This window comes from Lepidothrix coronata, unplaced genomic scaffold (genome assembly GCF_001604755.1).
Source record: "Lepidothrix coronata isolate B3197 unplaced genomic scaffold, Lepidothrix_coronata-1.0 Scaffold248, whole genome shotgun sequence".
Lineage (NCBI taxonomy): Eukaryota > Metazoa > Chordata > Aves > Passeriformes > Pipridae > Lepidothrix > Lepidothrix coronata.
The window spans coordinates 101,853-118,078 of record NW_016690428.1 but is presented as its reverse complement, the minus strand read 5'-3'; the positions used below and the strand labels follow the sequence as shown (position 1 = coordinate 118,078).

Here is a 16,226-nt window from a genome sequence, read left to right as displayed (position 1 = left end):
GTTGGAAAGCCCTTGGGAAGATCTTGCTTTGTCCAGTGGGAGCAGAGGTACGTTGTGCAGCAGAACATCATCTCCAGGCAAGGTGGGAATAATGCACAGTGAGATGCTGATTTTGGACACAAACTTGAAGGATATAACCCCAGACCAGATGCTGACTCCTTTCAAGGTGGAAAAACATGGATACACCTCAGAAACAGTTTGCTTGCTCTTTCCAGTTGAGCAGTGGAAGTGCAGCAGCCAGGATAGGTACAATGTACCATCTCCTGCAGCCCTGACTGCCCACAATGGGGACTGGTGCTGATTTAAGCAGGACCTTTGTTTTTGGCTTGCATGGCCAGGACCCAGAGTTCAAGCTTTTATGATCACAATAATCAGGTTACTTTGCCTGGACGCTGACTAATACACAGTTTGGCAAAATGTATTGCACGCACAGATCCCTGCTCGTGCTTGTACGTTTGACAGGGAAGAGGCTGAAAGTAGTTAAAGGCTGAGGCAATTTTAAGCCAGCCAGTAGCCGTGTGCCCCGTTTTCCATGCCACGGCCATCCCTCGGTGGACCCAAGAGAGCCGTAGGCCAGAGGGCTCTCCCGGGGCGGCCCTAAAATAGGTGCTGGGGGAGGCTGCCTGCGGCTCTCTAATGAAGTATTGACGTATCTGCAGTGTCTATTCAAAATGAGTCCGTAGTGATGGAGTTGGATGGCAGCTCTGCCCGTGCCAGTAACAGGGGACGATCGCTTTTTGCGCCTTTCCAGAGCGAGATCCCCGAGGCCGGTGGGCAGGGCCAGCGGTGGGGCTCCCACCCGAGGGTGCTGCGGGGCGTGGAGACACGTGCGGCACCGAGCGAGACCCTCCCCAGCCTGGTGTCACCGCTGCCCGGGCTAAAGGGGTGCCCGGGCTGTGCTGGGCTGTGCTGTATTGGGGGCGGCCGGTCAGAGGCACCGCTCCTCCTCTCCGCAGCTCTGCCGTGGTGGGAGGACAGCGCGGGTGCGGAGGATGCCCCGTACCCGCCTAGCTAGCCGGGCTGGCGGCGGCACCTCCCCCGAGCGGCGGCCCCCGCCCCCCCACCTCAGCGCCTTAAATGCCTCGGCCGCGGCGGCAACAAAGGCGGGCGGCGGCGGTGAGTGAGGGATCGGTTGAGGGGCAGCGGGGCCGGGCTGGCGGTGAGTGGCGGCGGGTCGGCGGTGACAGAGGCATTGCCTGAGGGGCAGGCGTGGTCGCAGGTGCCGTGGGAGGGCTGGAAGGGCCGCGCCCAGCCCGGACCCGCCGCCCTCAGGGGTTTCGGCTTCGGCGTGAGGCGGACCCGCGCGGGTGGGTGGGCTGCGGGGAGCGGCGCCGGGCGGACGAGCGCCAACTCGTAACTTTATTAATTCTTCTTATTATTTATCCCTATAACCCCATTAATATAAACTTCAAAGCGACAGACGTGTGCGGCCGTGGCTGCCCTGGCTCCCCGTCCCCCTTGCCCCAGCTTCTCTCCCCGCTCGGCGGGGCTTTGCCAGCACAAAAGTCGGTGGTGGGCGCGGAGCCCGCGCGGTTTCGCCACTGAGGGAGAGAGGATGGGCGGGGGATAAGGCAGATCACGGCCCCTGCCTTCCCTCCGGCTTGTCCTTACCCTTGCCTAAATTTTGACAGATCCTTGCTGGCCTGGGTCAGCCCGCACGGACCTGCGAGTTGTAGCAAGGAGTACACGCTCTGAGTAATTTTAGAAGTAGCTGCATTCGTTTTTAATAGCGCACAGCAGGTCAGGCTGCAGAGAGAGTGAATAATGCGTGTCTTCTGCCGTGCTCTAGGCTTTTGTTTCAGGGCAAATCTCTGTTGCTGTGTTTATGAGCCCCCGGTAAATCAGGGCAGTAGAAGGGGAGCAGGGGCTGAAGGAGTGGGAACTGCTGCTTCTCTTTGCTGTTTCCATATCCACTTGCTGCAACTGGATCTAACGAGGGACAGTGTCAAAACAAATATCTGAGAGCGGAAAGGTGCCATCGTGGGGCAGCTGGATTTAGCAGGACATTTTCCTGGCTGTGAGGGAGTGAGAAACCAGAGCTGCCTGTTAATATGTGAGGAATGAATCTAACTTGCTATGTGCAACTCCTCCTTTAGTGGCATGCTTACAATACTGCACTTGCCTAAAGACTGGTAGCTAACCTAGCGGGATTTTATAATGCTCCTCACACAAAAGATTGTGGAATCATTTTTCTGAGCTGGGATAACCTTAAATGTATGGAGGACAGTGATTCAAGCCTACATCATCCTCCTGCTTTCAGAGAGGAGTCTGTGGAAGGAGACCCCAGCAGAATGGGGCAGGTGTGTTACTGAGGGGAAAAGGGACAGCTTTCTGTCCTTGGGTTTTGCTGCTAAACCATTTATTTTATTGAGCTTTGCTGTGCATCTTGGAGAGTTGCCCTCATCTGCTGGGGTCCAGGACAAGGTAACAAACACACATCCCTTGTGCTTCATCACTGTGTTATGGAAGGTTTAGGTGAAGCTTTAAATAAGTGAGGAGTTCATATAGATAGGAATGATGCTAACTGTTCCTTAGGAGGAAGAATATTACCAGGAAAAATCTTCCCCAGAAGGCCCCTGGGACGGAGGCCAACAGTGTCTAATGAGGCAAACTTTCCTTATGAGCTGCAGTTCTTAATGTTGGAGGGTGAGGGCTTGAGGGGTTGAAGTCAGCAGACCTGAGGACCTCTGAGAACAGACAGCCTGTCTCCCGGGCTCCTTTGTTCTGGGCAACTGCTCTCCTTGCTGTGGCACAAGCTGCTGCTCTGGAGGTGATGGAGGTGCTGAGTCCAGGTAAATCATCTATTTCCTTCTGGTTTAGCAAATGAGTTGGTTTGGTGATGGTGCTGCAGAGACAAGCAGCTCTGCAGTGCTGAGGTGTGTGCTGGGGGACCTCTGGCACAGCTGCTGTCAGTGTTGGGGACAGGACAGCTATGCAAGAGTGCAGCTTGGTTCCACATGAATCTATCTGCTGGCTTTCTTTCCTTTATTTAGTGCCAAAATGTGTGCCTCTGACAAAAGAGGTGACTTGCCTGAAAATGGAGATGGACCCCCAGTGCAGTGAGCTGCCGCATAACCACTGGAGCTGCAGTGCTTAGCTGGGTGTGTATGTGTCTTCTGCTGGCAGCAAATGTGAGGTTTCAGAAAACAGGAGAAATATGTGATCATCTCTACCTAATTTCCTTGACACAAAGGTGTTGATGAATCTCTGATGAGCAAGTTGCTTGCTCTGGTGGCTACTGTTTGTTTGCAAATACTCTAATTTTGTTAAAACCAAACAGTGGAAATGAAGGTGTATCATTGTTCTCAGAGACCTAGTTTTCTAGGGACAAAATAGGCAAGTACTTAAACCTTGGTTTGCAGTGACTGCTGGCAGAGTCATCTCCTGCAGAAGTGGGAAATGCGTGAGAGGAATTAGAGGTGCCAGTATGAGGTGGACAGGGGTGGTCTAATGAAGGGCAAAGCAAATGCACCTTGTAATGTTTCGTATCTTAACTCTGTCCTTGAGACAGTGGTGCAAGAGAAACTGCTGCAGAAGCAGATTACTGTATATTCAGAGGCTTATGTCCCTGCTGGCCTCTGTTGGAGGACAGAGGGACACTGAAGGGCAGCCCTGTGCTGGAGGGAGTGTGTCCATGGCACTGCCCATACTGGTGCCTTTAACCACAGGCACTTGGCAGCACATATCTCACCTAACTCCTGTCTTGCTCCAGGCTATAAGAACTGGAGGATGGTAATGGGTGCTGGCCCAAATCCATGTCAGGTTGTCCTGCCCTTTGCTTGCAGGCTGACTGATGTGGAGGAGGTATTCGAACTCAGGTTCTTTGATGTCCAGTGCTTCTCCTGACACCCTTGATCTGTTGCATTGGCAGCTTTGGGAAGGGCAGGAATGATGCCACTGAGTAATGGTCCTTCTCCCTTTGTGCTCAGCGGTGCAGACAGCTCTTGGTGAAAATGTCATTTTCCTGTTCTCTACTCAACACTCATAAATTTCACAGTGAAAGATCAGACAGAATTGTCTTGATGATCTTCTAAAAAGTGCATGAATCTTTTCCATAGCCCTCAGATTTTGGTAGAGTGATGTAAATCACAATTATGCACAGGATTAGCAATCAAAGAGCATTATGAATCAATCTGATACTTTGTCTTAACCATAGCCCTTCTTAGATTGCTGACCTACATATTCCAGCTTTCACTATAACTGCTTCAGCAAGAATGGGCTGTTTCTGAGTGTAAGGTGGCCCAGCTTCTGGAGATCTTTGTGTTTGAAGAACATTTTCATTGAGATTATGTAGAGATTTACTAAAATTCCTGGTGACTTCAGATGTGCTTGAAGTCTGCGCTGCTTGCCTGGTAACTTGTCAATGAAGTGTGAAATATAAGTGGTTCCTTTGAATGTTCCTTTTATTATAATTGTGCTGATGAAAAAGCTAGAAGATGAAATAAGATGCTTTCAGTATAAAGTGCTCTTAGATGTCTAGCCAACAGAGATCATTGTTATCACTTGTGTGATTAAAAACCTTGGAAAAACTTACATATTTGAGCCACTTGCTTATAGGTAAAAAAGAAGTTTTATTGCCTTTCTGAAGTATGTGCTGCAAGCTCAGCCTTAAGTGAGATGTAAACCCAAAGCTTCTTCCGTAAAACCGCTCCCTGCGAGTCACTGATGATATTGATGTTAATGCGTATCTGCTTGTTCCACTTACAGATGAGTTTTCCTACTGATTCCAGAGTGAGGAGCTGAACGATGATAAAAAGGAGAATCCAGAACTAGGTCTGCAAGAGAGTGACTCGGTTGTTTTAAGGCAGCACTTAAACCCATTCCTACCTGTCATCATTTCAGCTCTGCAGGATAGATCCCTTGGTTTGAAGAATGCTGGGAAGCAACAAGAAGTGCCTGTTCTGGTGTGCTTGTGCTTCCCAGCACGTACCAGTAGACTGCACATGGTCCAGGAGCTTGTCTGTGAAACCAGAACGGGGATTCGTGAAACCAGAGCAGAGGAAGTCTGTCCTCTGGTTTTGTCTCAGCAGGTTCCAAGTGGTGCCTCTGCGTAGCTTGGGTTTGCTGGTCCCTCTGCAGCATTTGGAAGCTGCCCTGAGATGCTTGGCTTGGGGTGTCTCTGAACTTTCAGCTCTCCCAGCAAGCCATCAGATGTTCTTAAATATTTCCTTGTGGTCTGTTGCTCACAGGTTACCACAGTGTCCGTTCTCAGGCAGAGGTTGTGCAGAAAGCTGCAACACAGCATCTGGCTGTTTCTTTTTCTGTAATAGCTAAAAAAAGGTCTGTTTACGAGACCTTTATTTAAAATGGAAACACTGCACAGAATATCCCCCCTTTTACCAGCAGGATGCTGAAGTGCAGGGAGACCTTTGCTTTTGTATATTGTCTCCTGTGCCCCAGACTCCTTTGCCTGGGAATGGTTCATTGGTGCACGCAGAAGAGAGCTCTGTGCCAGACTGTGCTGACATTCTTCTGTGCTCCCGATCTGTGTTCCCTCCGGGAACTGGCAGCTACTGCAAATGAACTGAGGGAAGCTGGTGCTGGTGCATACCTCAGTGCTGCCGGAGGAAGTGGAGAACCCGAAGCATTCAGCACAGGATGCCAATCTGGCTGGCTGTGTTGTGCATACTGAGCTGTTCAGCAGGTCCCGTGGCACTGGCAGAAGTGTTTGTCACGAAGCCCTGGCTTGTGCCTGGGATTCCTGGGGGTGAGGGAAACAAGCTAATGCTTCCCTCATCAGTGTTGCATGCATCCTCTTAGAATGGCTGCAGCAGTTTGGATTTTCAACTGTAAAATTTTGCAGAAAAATAGCAGTTGCTGACAGCAGGAATTAATTTATTAATATGCATTATGGCTTGCCTTTGTCTTTGTGGTGCAGCACTTGCTGATTAGGAAATCAAAGGTGTTCCAATCAGCCTGACTTCGTTCACTGGATTTTCTGCAGATAACCTGTGTGTGCCAACGGAGTCCCGAGTCTGTGGGGAGAGTGTGGTGATGCTCACTGGGATGGGATGACAATAAAAATTTCCATGGCAGTCATGCAGCAATGATAGCTGCTTTCTAAAATGGATCTCCTGGGAACTAAAAGAAATCTGTAGTCCTGGTTTCCTCATGCTCGTCTCAAAGACCTGCTTTTTACCTTGGAAAAACATTTAATGGGCAGTACCAGAGTAATGACTTTTTTTTTTTTTCCCACCCCTACGTATGTTTGTAATGCAGAATCCTCAGGAAAGTGTGCAAGCTCTGTGCCTTCTGAACACAGCAGCTCAGGCACAGAGCACCTTGAAAGCAATTAGTTTGCATTTAAAATAAATAAATAAATAGAAATCTCTTGATTGCTCAGAGAAGATGCCTTCATGCTGAGTTGCATTGCCTAGCAAGACTGAAAATTTGAGCATGATCCTTTGTTATATAAGTTGGGTTGTTTAATGTTTATTTATTTGTTTGGGTTTAGGGTTTTCTTCTCTTTCCCCAAAGGTTTAGTTCTGCGTAACTTAACTACATCTATACATATGTAACATAACTTTGGTACAGAGGTGGAGAATAACTGTGTAAATTCTTGATTATCCTGATGACCTGACTGTAATCCTGCCATCCTATGTGCTTGCAAGGGGTCTTAAAGAAATTAGAAATTTAGACATACAAGATTGTAATAGCTGGGATAAAGGTAATCTCACTGTTGCTTGTGTGAGACCCCACATGCAGTGCTGCTTCCAGCTCTGGGGTCCCTAGCACAGGAAGGACATGGACCTGTTGGAGCACGTCCAGAGGAGGCCACCAAAATGATTAGAGGGATGGAGCAGCTCTGCTATGAGGAAAGACTGAGAGAATTGGGATTGTTCACTTGGAGAAGACAAGGATTTGGGGTGACCTAATTGCAGCCTTCCAGTACCTGAAGGGAGCCTGCAAGAAAGGTGGAGAGGGCCTTTTTTTTTTTCTTTAACAAGGGCCTGGAGTGACAGGACAAGGGGCAATGGCTTCAAACTGAGAGTAGATTTAGATGAGATATTAGGGAAACATTCTTTCCTATGAGGATCGTGAGGCCCTGCCACAGGTTGCCCGGAGAAGCTGTTGCTGCCCCATCCCTGGAAGTGTTTAAGGCCAGGTTGGATGGGACTTGGAGCAACCTGGTCTAGTGGAAGGTGTCCCTGCCCATGGCAGGGGGTTGGAAGATGATCTTTGAGATCCCTTCCAACCTAAATCATTCTAGAATGATTCTCTGGAGCTATATTTTTTTATGTTGTTTATATTTTTATATAAATTTATATTAGTTCTTCACCCAGCTCTTATTTGTCCAGCAGAGATTCTGTGTAAATAATTATCAGGGAGTTAGGCACTTTGTGAGGTGCATTAGCAGTAATGTTGCAGAAATGGAAATGTTATGTTCTAGTTTCTCTGGGCTGGTGTTGCACAGGTGAGCCTGACATGAAACATGTATGTTTTATGAGAGTCGAGAAGGTGCTGGATGGATTTTGCTCTCATCCAGATAACGGTGTCTGTGAATATGAAGCCTGTTTCCTATTAACAGCTGTTCCTGCAGTCTTGAAATTCACTTTTCACAAATGGGTATGTTCATGAAAGAGTAGTGCTTTCCTGGGAAGATCATAAAAGAGCGACGGGTTGTATCTTAACAAAGTCCTTCCAGAGCTTGGTATTTTGTGGAGTTTGTAACTCTGCCTAAGGAACTGCCTTTCACCTTTCTGAACAAAAGGCATCATGGAAGGGATCTCCAACAAATGCTGCAGGGGCAGATTTTAGTGGAACAGAGATGGGATTCAGGTTGAAGGAGTCGGGAGCAGAGATGAAATAGTCCCCTGGATGTGTTTTAGTATTGGAGGCAGGGGGATTCCCAAAGGCAAAAACGGGATTGATAGAAATAGGTGTTGCTTGTGCCTGTGACATGAAAGCGTATTTTGAGAGACGTGGGAGTGCCCAGCTGGAGAGGAAAGAAGAGCAGCGCTGGAAGGCCACTTTAATTCAGGAATGCCTTGTGTGATGGGTTAGTCAGGCTTTCTGCTCATCCTACAAAGTGAGGGATCATTGGCATTTTCAGGCTCTTCGAATTTAATTTAACCCGTGCTTAAAGGACAGCCGTCTTGAATCTTGCAGACTGAGCAGCTCACCTATAGATGGAGGAGTCTGAAAAGGTGCTGTATATTTGGCACTGAGCAGTGGCTCCATGTGGTGTGTGCATGAACCATGGCCTGCTTTAACAGAGGGGTCTGAAAAGTGCAGAAAGGAGGGAAAGCTGCACGGAAAGAATCTAATTTTCTTTGGATCTATCTGCTGGCTTTCAGAGCAGTAACTAATTCTGTCTTCTATTTTATTCTTTTATATATAATAACGTGGGTGTGGACTGGGAATTATTTTAAGCCCTGTGGATGTGGCTCAGCAATTTCAAATGTGGTTAGAAGTGTGATTTTAAAAACAAAGGGAAACTCCTTCAAATCTGCACCTGGAAAATTTAATTTTCCAGTGTGGTATAGCTCACCTCTGCTTTCCCACTCTCAGTTTTGGAAACTTCTTATCACTTTGTAAATCACTTCGCAAAACACCCATATCTTTCAGTTGAACTATGTTCTCTAAGGTTGAGAAGTGTTCCTAGTTATTAAGGGAGTGCAATTGGGTAACTATTTTATTAGATATTCATGGATGGATTGTTTAATTAGGTAGATAGAGGATCAAATGTTTGCAATCTAAGGAGAAAAATTCAGAAAGGTTAATTAAAGATTAGTTGAAAAATTTGATGTCAGAAGTGATGTGAAGTTTCAGTGTGGACACTTAATTAAAATCAGTTTAGTTCATGCTGGAAGTGAATAGGAATGAAGGAAATTTAAGCTTACCATGGCTACAGATGTGGGGGTGTACCAAGGTCATTAATGCATGTTAACTCATACTTTTAAAATTAATTCCTGATGTTAATTTGGCTTGATTCTTCCCATCTGTCCATGCAGACAACACTCTGGAAGTTTCACATTTTTGAGATATTGCAGAAATTACTTCTTCTCCCCACTATTCCTTCGCAGCATCTGAGCTGAGATTTTACACTGGATGAGGACAGCATGTCAAGCCCTGCAGGTGATGTTTGAAATGCTTAATTTTTCACCTAATTGTTGCCTGCATTTCACATCTGTGAAGTGCCCTCAGGCATGACCGTCATGGCCTGCCATGCGTGCACCATGGCTGAGCAATGGGGTGGCTGCCTTGGAGCCTGCGGGGCAGGAAAGGGCTCTGTCCCAACCCCTTCTGCTCACAGCTTAGCTCTGCTTCAGCAGGGTTTAGGCTGAGCCTCAGCCCTCCCCATCTGTCAGGACCCTCATCGGGCAGCGCGTGGCCTGCTCAGCGCCTCGTCTGTGTCTGATCGGCGGCGGAGCTGATGAAACTAGTCACTGCTGCCAGGAGATCTCAGGTCTTTCTTCCCAGCTCCTACCCATGTGGATCTCCCCTGGTTGCCACAACTCCCTAATCTGAAAGAAAACAAACCTGAGGTGCGATTGAACACTGCACAGGGTTTCCAGTAAGTGGAGGGAGCAGCTGTGAGCATGTTGCCAGCCCCTGTGTCCCCTAGTCATGCAGCCCTAGCATGTGCTGTTCTGGGCCAGCTGGTGCTGGGGACTTTGGGATGGTGGTGGTAATGACTTTTGGAGAGCATGAGCCACCATGGTTGCCCTAAGGAGGCCACCTGCCAGGGTTTTGGTAAGCACAGGCTGTGCTGGTGGGCAGGGTTCTGTGGCTGGATTTGTCCATCACTGCCTGTTTTTCTGAAGTGAAAACACTCAGACTGGGAGTGAAGGTTATCATGTCCTGCTTTTCCCCACTTGAGATTGCCCCACAGGCTGTTGCATGTTTTAATGGTGTCACAGTCTTGAAGTTGTTTTAAAACACTTTCTTCAGTTAATCCTGTCTAGCCATAAGCTCCAAGAAACCTGCTTTTTCTTCCAGTATTGCTCCTTCTAGCCCATTTCAGTTCTTGCCAGATTCTTAAGCTGCCATCTCCTAGAGAGCTTTCAGTCTTTCTGGTTCTTGAGCATCTCTTAGCCCTCCCACATCCCTTGGCTTGCTTTCTTTTATGTTTCATGAAGACAAACTCCAGGAGAAAAAAAAAAAAAACCACCACAAAACAACCAAAAAACCCAAACCCCTCTCCAAATGTCCAGATACATTCTGCCTCTTCTCTGTAGTTGCGCTTGTTATCTTTCTGAAAACTGAATTTAGCTGTTGGTGTTATCAGTAGTTCTAATGAAATTTGTTTTATAGCTGGTTACCAGGAGATTATTAGCTGTGTGTTTGTGTCAAAAAGTAGGTGTAATGGTTCAGAGCAGATAAACTGCAAAAACTACCCCTTAAAAAAAGCCTATGTAGAAGCTACTTTGGTGTTACTCACTGGAAAAATGAGCAATTCTTCAGCTCTGGTTTGGGGAGGAGGATCAAGGAAGTTGAATTTGTCTCGAGCAAGATATATTTGAAGTGAAAATACTGGTCTTTGTAATATCTTTTCCAAGGAAAGCAGTGAGAAACTTCTGCTAATTTGGTAGTTGTGGAAAAAGATCCTACTGGGATGATGCCTGGGTGAGACTGCTGCTGAGTGAGAGATTGGATTAGCCATAATTTGCACAGATCATCTTCCTTCATGCTACTGCTTTCCCTCCCCTGCCATGGTGTACTGCAATGCATTAGGGTCCTTGGATGGTTCACGCTAGCATTAATTTGAGTTACGGACATACTGGGACCTCTTCCTAAGCTGTGTGTGTTTGGGTTCCCTGCTGAGAGCAGAAACCTGAGCTGCTGGACTCAGGTGAAACATATGCCGGGCCAGGCACATACACTGGAAACTTGCCCAAGGCAGGATAATTATGGGAGGCAGCTTTTTCTGAGCAGACTGTGTGCTCTCACTTGCTAAACAGTCTTGTGATTAATGTCTTACTTAAGAGGATTTTAGGACACATGCTGCAGTTACACTGCATTTCTTTTAGAAGTAGGGGAGAGGTTAGAAATATAAACTCTGTAAAGGCTCTTTTGTGTTTCCAGCAAGGGTCATCAGTTAAATGCAGTGCATCACTGCTCTGTTGTGTCAGGGTAGGCAGTGGTTTTTGCTATGGATGGTTCAGTGGGAGAGGGATCCTCAAGAGGGTCTTTGCACATGTGTCTGTACAGGTTGCATTGCTCAGAACTCCTTAGGGACTCATAGCCCCAGCACTAAGGGTGAGTTGTTCTGCCCTGATCTCAATATTACCAGCTCTCCCTGACCCTGGCTCCTGGCTTTAGACTCTGGAAAGTTCTGCAGACAGCAGATGTTCACCAGCAGATTTTGCCTTCTAAACAAGGCTCTGTGTGCTGTTTTACTCAAGCCCAAGTTATGTTTAGAGGCGTTGGCAGCTCTAAAGAGATTGTTGATCTTACCCAGGATACCGTTGCCTGTGGTGTGGGCACAGTATTTGCTCTAGTGTTTCTGTGTTGCTGCCTATTTGCTGTGTGGTCCTGGCTGGTGGTTGTAGTCCCCTGTCCAGTGATTTCTGATCAGTCTGATGTAGCTGTCTAACATCTTGATTTCTTTCCTAGGCTAGAGAATTCGATTAAGAGGGACATGAGAGCATGAAGAATTGCACGGATGTGCTTCCTGTGGTGGCACCTCCTACAGATCTTACCTGGCAACCTACTGCTGCCTGGAAGGGAATGACAAGGAACTGCTGTGGGCAGCAAGGGAACCTGGAGATGAAGGTGATGACCATGGCTCTTCTTTTTCTTTTCAGTGTCCCTTTTTTCACTTCCACATGCGTGCAGCAGGAGCAGGACTGCTGTTGGCGTGACAAGGCCATGTACGTTCAGAGGCACTGCTGTTGGCACTAGGGCTGTCTCGTGTTGCTTGCAGAGTTGGGAGGGTGGTAAAGAAAATGAGAAGGGTTCTCTGCTATTCCCTTTGCAACTATCCTATATTTCTCTTTTAAAGCAAAATAAAAGCTTTGTTCTGCTACTTGTGGGAGCCCTTGTAGAAGCTGAGACATACTGGTAGTGTGCCAGAGATAAGTGTCTGAGATCCAGTATTTATTCTGCCTTGCATAAAATGAATATAAGATGTGTATTGAGGCTCCTTTTGGTAAGGGCTTTCCATAGAAACCCTCTGGGGATATTGCCTGTGGTTCTGGGTTAGAGTAATTAGCTGCCTGCTTTCAGAGCTGACCTCATGTCTGAAGTGCTTTTGGTGGTGATACCTCTATCCCTGTCTATCACTCTTCCCCGCTGGCATCCTGCCCCTTATCCCAGCACTGCAAGGCTTTGGAGCTTCCCTCAGAAATGATGAGCTAGTTCAAAAGGTTGGGTCATGTGAGCCATTGCAGTGACTGAAGAAGGTGCTGATGCTGGGACCCCGCTTTTCTCTTGCGCATGGGAAAGTTCACTTGGTAGGGAGCATTTTTAGAGGCAACTGCAAATGTAAGTGTTGGGTTTATACCTGTTTTCATGTGTGAAGAAGGCTTGGGAGGACCTTGTTGTATAGCTGCTTCTCTAGATCCTTAAATTGCTGGCATGAGGAGTGCCAGCTGTTGCTCCCCACTTCCTCTTCTGCTGGAAACATGCTAATCTCCTCTCCTCTGCTTAAAACCTGAATCTTTAATATGGAACATGTACCACCCTTTCTTCCTTTCTGACTGAGGAACACTTGTCCTTCCCAGTGTTGTGTTACCTTTAGCATTGCAAACTGAAACACTTGGGCAGGGGTGGTGGAGCTCCAGCAGCCTGCTTGCTTGGAGGCTGCTGGATTTCCATCCCCAAAGAGGGCAGGGAGCAGCCAAAATTTGCACAGAGATCAAGACAGAGCTGTATGGAGCCTGGGGAGCACTGGCAGGAGTGGGAACACACTGCGGGAGGTGGGTGAGTGGAAAATTAAAAATGTGGCACGTTGCCTTGGGCATCTCTGGCAGTTGTTCTTTTCATGGGGAAAAGAAAACAAAGCTGGAGACAACTTGACTTCTAGTTAGGTAGGATTTGGGTGTAGAATAGAGGTTAAAGAAGCAGGTCAGCCATGGAACTCAGCCCCTGCAAAACTTCTCGTTTGTTGTTGTTCTTGGGAAACAAGGGGGGGTTTTTTTTAGTTCTGTTTTTCTTCCTTGTTCCTCTGAAATCCAAGACCAAACCTTTCAAACTCAGATTCACTTTTAGTGCAGAGATATCCTTCTCTTAATGTGCATTGGTAACACTGAAGAGTCACCTTCTATTTGTGCCAGAATGAAATCTCTAGCCCCTTTCAAAACACTCGGAAGTCTTCCTCCTGAACAGCAAACCCAGCTCCCTGTTACTAAGTACAGTTTCAGACTAGGCAGCCTGGTTAGGTGTGGCTTGCAATATGCCAAGGCTGCTGTGGGAGTTGGATATTTGAAAACCAGCGAAGTGATACATTTGGTCTGTAATATCTGTACCTCTCTGTCTGCCTAACCCTCTTGTCAGCAGTTATGCTGTTATATGTTAATAATTTAAACAGAAGAGGGACTCTTCTCTTTCCTCTTTTGGGTACATCTGAAATAGGGAAGTAAAACCAAAAATTGGTACACACCCCCTTCATGTCCCAGTGCTCCCTGTGGCTGTGTGGGAGCCTCTGACCCTCTCCCCCTTTAGAAGGGGGCAGAGCCTACCTGTTGGAAAAGAGGATGTTATGTGTTGGGTCTGGGTGGTTGAAGGTGGAGGAGATGAGCTTCGGTGTGTCGAGTCCAGGTTTAGCAGTGGCTTCCCAAGGTGGGTGTCCAGACCAGTGGAGTGTGATCAGCAAAACCTTTGACCACGTACTAAAATACAGTTTTCTTTCACAATAACAGGATGACGCAGATGTAATCGTATTGTGTAAGAGCAGTTAATTCTGTGTGCTTGTGCTGAAGTGCAGTGCTAACCCATCTGCTTGTTTTTGCTGCAGTTTTGTGTGTGCTTTAGAGATGGCCCCACTACTGCCAGCAGTTTGGGGCAGCTTCTCTATCAGGAGCTGGCTGTTGGTGCGTATGGCTCTGTGGTCACTCTGGCAGCCTGTTTCTATATACTCATGGCTTCTACTCTTTTACATGCATGAAGTCCTTGCTGTGGCAGAAGACACTGTTCTCAGACATTGGTTTGCACTTGAAGCATTTTGTGGGACTCCTGCATTAGCTCTGAAACGCCATGGTGAGTAGAGGACATGAGCTCAGGACAGGCACTGCATACAGTGGTCAGCTTTTCCCCCCAACTCGGATCCAAAAATGCTCATAAGGAAAGGACTTCCAAGAAAAAAGGCTTGTGGAGCGTGGGAGGAAGGCTGGAGGTGGAATCTCACTATGGCAGGAAAGCAGCTTCCTGCACAACTTTCCTGGTGGGGAAAGGCCACAGAAACTAGGGTACCCGCCTTGTGCAATGCAGATGCTGGAAAGGATGTGAAGGGCCTTAGGGGGGATTTCCTAGGAGGAAGAGGAGAGTCCTGGAGATGCAGACACACCAGGAATGCACCTGGTTCCTAACAGGTAGCGTGTATATCCACCTCCAGCCCTCCTCCCCTGCTCCACATGGCGCTGTGCATCCTTGGTCTCCTAAAATAGCTTTTTCAGTACCACGGCTGGTACTGGCAAGCGCTGAAGCTGCCGTTGCTGCCGCAGCGTGTGTGATCGGGCTGTGCTGGGCGTGTGAGCAGCAGTGCAGAGCACAGGCCTCCCTCTGCCCTGGCAGCAGCACCTGCCCAAGTCAGAGGGTTCAGGGGAGCTGGTGCCCCGAAACAAGTGTGTGGGAAACTTCTGCTCTGCTTCCCTGCTCTCACGCAAATGGTTTTTCACCTCTTTGGGCCCTAATCTGCTGAGATCTCTGAAAGAACTCTGTTTACTCAGCTTTTAAAGAGCTCCCAAAAGGGGCATGGGAGGTTTGCTGCAAGTATCTGAAGCACTAATGCTTTCCCTCATTGAGGTGGCTGCAGATAATGCCATACAGAGATCCAGCCAAAATAAGGCTTTATGCACAACCCAAAGTGGAGGAACCTGTAAACTGGGTCAGGCTTGTAATTTTTTTTAGCCTTGTACTTTGGGGGGAAAAAAATTAAAAATTGCTGTTCTAGCAGACTTCAGAAAATATTCATCAGGCTGATGCATTTTAACTAGTGATTTCTATATTTGTTTAGAATAAAGAAGGAAAATTCAGAGATAACACTTTGTAAAAGTGGTTTCCCTTGACAACATACAATTCTGGCCTATATGCGTGTTGGACAACCTGTGAAAAGGCTTTTATTTCAGCAATATCTCTGTATTATGAATGCATTATTTCCTAACTTAAAAATAGCTGAGGATATGTGTGTAAGTATGTAAGTATGTGTATTTGTTATAAATCCAAGAGAGAGAGCAATACAAGTCTCAGTGGAAGCAGAACCACCTTAGCTGAATTGACCTGATTCTTGAAAATAAAAAATAAAAATAATAATAAAAAAAAACAACCAAAAAACCCACAAAAAACAAACAAACAAAAAAACCCCCCAAACAAAATCCAAACAAACAAAACACACTCGTACCCCCTCCCCCTAAACAAAACAAAAACCCACAAACAAAATAGTTTCAGACAACTCTGCTAGGCTTTCCTGCTATTTTTCTTTGCTTTCATACTGGAATGTTGTGGTTCCTCCTATGTTATATTGGAGAGGAGATATTTTAACTGCCACACCCTGGGCTTGGGGGTTCTCTGCTAGTTTAGCCTCAGGGGATACTGGTATGATGGCATGAGGAAGGAAAAAAAATTGTATTCCTCCTGTCAAGAGATATCCAGGACTTTGTACCTTCAGATGCCTGTGCGAGGTTAAAACATGGTGTAGTAGCAGCCAAGCTCCCATCCTGAGAACCTGGAGGGGAGCTTGTGGAGAGGAGAGTGAGCTACATTGCTGTACCAAAGGATCCAAAGGGATCCTTTTGGCAGGAAGAGGAAGGAAAAAGGAGATGAAGGATCATCTAGGATCAGCTCCCATGAGACTGTGATGGCATTGCCAAACGAACTACTTAAAAACTTGTCCCTTTGAAGTGTGCTGGAGTAAAGGTAGGCAGATTTGTTTAAATAAAATGAATGAATAACTTTTCATCAAAAGCTTGTCTGAGCCAGATCAAAAGTCAGCCTTGTTTAAAGTTCAGTGAATTTCAAGCCCAGTGCTTTTCCACTTTGAGCTTGAATGGGATGTTGAGCAGCAAGAAGAGGTGGCATGAGATCATCCTCGCAGCCTTGAGCACTGTGTGAGATTTGTGGCATGT

General features: G+C 47.1%; 1 protein-coding gene across 2 annotated transcripts in view; it reads left to right on the top strand.

The window, feature by feature from the left end:
• The first annotated feature begins 1,057 nt into the window (after positions 1-1,057).
• The window catches only part of ST6GAL1 (ST6 beta-galactoside alpha-2,6-sialyltransferase 1), a 41,568-nt gene continuing 26,399 nt past the window's right edge, over positions 1,058-16,226 (top strand). The window contains exons 1-2 of one of the 2 annotated variants that reach the window (XM_017835122.1): positions 1,058-1,159; positions 11,560-11,718. The gene's annotated coding sequence lies outside the window, so the exon portion shown is untranslated. Of the gene's footprint in view, positions 1,160-11,559; positions 11,719-14,118; positions 14,143-16,226 lie in introns of those variants that run through there. The other variant, XM_017835125.1, reaches the window with a different exon arrangement.